This window comes from Vombatus ursinus, unplaced genomic scaffold, assembly GCF_900497805.2.
Source record: "Vombatus ursinus unplaced genomic scaffold, bare-nosed wombat genome assembly UNPS02011613.1, whole genome shotgun sequence".
NCBI classification, from domain to species: Eukaryota; Metazoa; Chordata; class Mammalia; order Diprotodontia; family Vombatidae; genus Vombatus; species Vombatus ursinus.
The window spans coordinates 1-5,289 of NW_020951391.1; positions in this window are offsets into that span (position 1 = coordinate 1).

The window sequence follows — 5,289 nt, forward strand, 5'->3', positions numbered from 1 at the left end:
ACAATAAACTTAAGATGACAGCAGTTGCATTTCCAAATTATCACATACAGAAATCATTATCTCATTACTTTAGGCATTTTAAAGCCACTTTAAAGTTATCAGGCAGGGAACAATTACGTTAAATTAGAGAAAGAATAATGATGTGATGCTTACCATGTGCCAGTCACTGTGTTAAGTACTTTACAATCATTATACCATTTTGATCTCACATCAATAACCATTATTATTTTCCTCTTTACAAATCAAGAAACTGGAGCAAACAGAGATAAAATAACTTTCTTATTCTGATCTGAGATGTGAGGGGTTAACAGGGAAACATGGACTCTTAGAAATCCCCATGCTGAGATACACTCTTGACTCCATGGGAGGGAATGAAAAGTGCTGAGTGATCAGAATTGTGAGGAGGTATTTCAGAAGCGGATGGGTTTCTGGAATTAACCCAAAGTCTCAGGAGTTTTTTTCCTGCAATGTTAAAATGATTAATTTCCAAACTCCTCAATGATTAATCTCAAAACCTCCAGGATCTGCTAAGATATTTTTGGGTAGTTCTACAACTTTAATTATCTAACATTTCTCTGTAGCCCCTAACTTGGCTAGTGTTGGAATTACAGAGAAAAGGTTTTACAGACTTCTCCTCTTTTAAAATAATCTCATCTCCCATAGGAAGCCTAAGGTGGGAGTTAGTTTTGCTTTCAGCTATGACCTCAAAATAACAAAAAGTTTCATTAATCTTACCCAGTGTTTTCTCTAGCCCCAGCCCTTAAAAGTTTTTTCTGCATGACTGCATTTTAAATCTTTCAAGGTATCTAGCTCACAGCACAAATATGACACAGACATTTTACACAGACATAGACAGATATGAATGACAGGGAGAGTAGAAGTCTGATGGAAGGCTTAGAGGGGCTTGTTAGAAACCCCCATCATGAATATCATTACTCCAAGGAAGGGAGGAGTCAAACTTGCAAGGATCCAAGACTAACAGGGTGGCTCCTGTGTCTACCAAGGTGGTGATGGGGTGGCCCTGTACACCTCTCTTAGTTGAGAGAGGGGCAAAGAGGGGCATATAGGAACTGAATTCCACAAACTTTCCTCAGAGCACCCTTAAGGTTGCAGATTTAAAGGGGTAGATCTCAGTGGGGCTAAGTTTAGGGATCTGGTCTGTAAGGAGGGTGGAGTTTGCCTCCATTAAGAGCGTAGCCCTCTCTGGGCAAGTCACTTAACCCCAATTGCCTCACCCCCCCAAAAAAAGAAAGGAATGTAGCCCTCAAAAGAAAATGGAGGGGCAAGGGGATTAAATGGTACTAGGGAAAGGGTACTGAAGCTGAAATGGCTTTACAAACTTTAAAGGAAGAAGCTTCTGCCTTATATTCTTACTCTGCCATTTCAGCAAACCTTTGGTGGAAACTCTCCCACTTTAGTCTAGATGCCTTGTTGATTTTTTAGGTTCTTTGCTTTTAAGGGCCAAATTGCTGAGAACATCCAATTACCATTCAGAAAAGACCTACTCAAGTGGCCTTCACCCCCAGAGACAGCTTAGAGAGAAAAATGTGGACTGAAATGAATAAGCAGAGTCCAATGATAGCAGCAGGGGATAGAAAAGAAACTTACCATCCCCCACCCCACCAAAAAAAACCAGAACGGGAACTTTTCAGGAGAATACATCCTGTGGATGCCTAGTCTCAGCACTGTAAGGGGAAGGGTCCATTCTCTAATTGCTGTCCCATCTGAGTAACATGGCATCAAAACTGTCAACCAGCCAGAGTTCTAAGAGCTATTTGTTTTTTATTATATTTTTCTACTTTCTATATTTCTATGTATTTCTATTTTCTATTATATATTTTATATATAATATACATTATATAGTACATATTTATTATATATTTTCTATTCTATTACATATATGTATATATATATATATATATATATATATATATATTGTCAAGAAAGACAAATAGAGTTAGGTTGTAGGAGCATGTTTATTTCTCTCAAAGTGGTGGACATGCATGTGCCCATGCATGGGAGTTCATGAAAAATTAGCTCACTTTGGAGCCAGGCTACACAGATTATATACCCATAGAGTAAGGAAGTATTCCCCACTCCCAACTCTTTCCTTCTTGACTCAGGATGCTTTTACCAGCCAAAACTGTAGTTTCCATAAAACGAGAGAGTGTCCTCAAGATGTCTGGGTTCTGTCAGCCATAGACAAGGAAATGTCATAGCAAGAGTGTCATAACAGGATAGTGTCCATAAAATAACAAGATAAGACAAATGCCATTAGTCGAGATAGTGTCTGGTTCAAGGCACCTGGTCGTTATCAGTCATAAATTGGAGAATGCCCCCAGTCAGCTTAATTTTGGAGTTCACTCAGAGAGCATTTCAATGAGGCTCAAGTAGGGTTCCGTAACTTGAAGATTCATTTTTGCCCCTGAGGGATTATACTCTCTTTTGCTGAGTGGGTAATTATTGGCTGTAATCCTATCTCCTTTACCTTCTGGAATACCATATTCCAAGCCCTCTGACCCTTTAATGTAGGTACCACTAAATCTTCTGTTATCCTGACTGTGACTCCATGATATTTGAATTTTTTTCTGCCCACTTTGAAGTATTTTCTCCTCGACCTGGGAGCTCTGGAATTTGTTTATATTATTCATGGGAGTTTTCATTTTGGAATTTCGGGAGGTGATTGGTAGATTCTTTCAATTTCTATTTTGCCCTCTGGTTCTAGAATATCAGGGCAGTTTTCCTTGATAGTTTCTTGAAAGATGATGTCTAGGCTCTTTTGTTGATCATGGCTTTCAGGTAGTCCAATAATTCTTAATTTATCTCTCCTCAATCTATTTTCCAGGTCAATTGTTCCAGTGAGATATTTCACATTTTCTTCTATTTTTTCATTCTTTTGATTTCATTTTCTTGCTTTTTGATGTCTCATGGAGTCATTAGCTTCTACTTGCCCAATTCTAATTTTCAAAGAATTATTTTCTTCCGGGAGCTTTTATATCTCCTTTTCTAATAGGCTGATTTTACTTTTTAAGGAATTCTCTTCAGTGAATTTTTGTATTCTTTTTCCATGTGGTCAATTCTTCTTTTCATGGTATTCTTCTTTTCAGTTGATTTTTGTGCCTCTTTTACCATTTGGCCTATTTCTGTTTTTCAAGGTGTTGTTTTCTTCAGAATTTTTTTGTGCTTCCTTTACTAAGCTGTTGACTCTTTTTTCATGATTTTCTTGCATCACTCTCATTTCTTTTTCCAATTCTTCCTATACCTCTCCCATTTCAGTTTTAAAATCTTTTTTGGGCTCTTCTAAGAATTCTTTTTGGGCCTGAGACCAATTCACATTTTATTTGAAACTATGAATGTAGCAGTTTTGACTTTGTCATCTTCTTCTGAGTTTGTGTTTAATCTTCCCAGTTTACCCACAGTAACTTTCTATGTTCAGATGCTTTTTTTATTGTGGTTTTCTCATTTTTCCAGCCAATTTCTTGGCTTTTAACTTCATATTAAAGTTGGGTGGAGGAGGCATGGTCCCAAGCTTCAGTTTTTTTTGTGCAGCTATTTTCAGAGCTAGTTCTTGGGGGTCTGTGTGTCTTCAATTCTTCCAAGGTGGTATGCTGTAAGAAGGTGTGTGTTTACTACTTTCATGACCTGTGCTCTGATCTGTGAATAACCACAAGCACTCTTTTCTGCCCTGGAACTGTGACCAGGGCCCCCACTCCCCTGGGGCTTCAAGCTGTAGTGTACTAGTGCTCCTCTTCTCCCTGGGACTATGATCTAGGATTGTGACATGGATCCATGTATGGGCAGTGCAACACAGTCCTGCCCCTAGCGCCAGCAAAGGTACTCTTATAATCTCTTTCTGACCAGTTGTCCAACCTCTTTACCATCTGTGCGCTGAAAACTCTAGAAGCCACTGCCACTGATTCAGTTGCTTCCAAGGCCTGCTCTATCTCTATCTCCTTTGGATTTGATGTTTCTGAGCATTGAGTTACACTCTGATTTCTTGTTTGGATCCAAGTTTGGAGACCTTACTTCTTTCTTGGAGTGATAGGCTTTCCTTTAAGCATGATATTTGTCCTAATTATTGTTGTGTTGGCCTCCTGAGAATATTCTTACATAGGGATAAATATGAATTCCTTCATTTGGGTTTTTGGAAAATAATCATTGGCATGACTATCCAAGATGAGGTAATTAATCATGGCTAGACAACAGTTCTTTGAAAAAGCCCAGAGAGTTTTTAAGTGGTCTCATTACGAGTTTACAGCATTACTTGGCTGCTCGGAAAGCTGATTCAATCTTTGGCTATATTTTGAGGGGCGGAGTGTCCAGAAGAAGAGAGTTACTAATCCTGCCTTTGTCTTGTGTGCTTGTGTCTACTTTTGCCTACTAAATTAATTAAACCTAATAACCCTAAACTGTCCACTTGCAAACTCCACTAAAATTGCATTCTAGTGGAGACAGAGATCTTTCTGGCCATAAAAGTAAACAAAATATATGACTATCTGCAGGAATGAGGGAAAGGTGAATAGATCTAAGGAAATTTTCATTTTAAAATCAGATTCTATTCACTTGTGTTTATGTTTTACACAAATTAAACCTTATTTTTCCTCTCCTTCCCCATCCTTCTCCAGTGGGAATAGACTCTTTATCCAAGGAGTCAAGGAAGTATAGGGAGGCATCTGGAAACCAGCAACAAGGAGAAAGAAAGCAGGTGGATCTCATTGTAAAATTGGATTTCTGCTTGTGAATAGATTTCTAAAGGGCTCCATGTTCCAAAGTTGCTTCTCCCTTCTTCCTTTTTCCCACCCTAAACCTCCCCCCCAATTCTCTTAAGTGAGCAGAATTAGGAAAACAATTTGATTAAATGACAAGAGACATTCTCAGAAGTTGCAGAGAATGTTGGAGTTGCAAGTACAGTTAAAAACTGTCCAATGCCCTCATTTCACAGATGAGGAAAGCAGAGACCCAGAGGGTTCCATGCAAAGTCATGAAGCAAGTACTAAAATCCAGGTGTCTCCCCCCCCACCTCACCAACCCCCTGAAGTGATAGTCTAGTAGACTTTGTACTACAGCACTGATGCATTTTTCCTTCATAGAATCATCAGGAAAGGGCTTTTTCATAGAGCAAAGGTTGCTTTGTTAGTGTTCTGTACTCCTGGATTCAATATCATCCTGTAGATGGCATTAATGTAATGCCTTTTATGTCCTACTGGAAACAGAGCCCTCTGACCTTCATGTATTTATGGTTTTAAAGAAAACCCTTTTCTCTAGCTGCTTGTTTTATTAGGAGGGAAG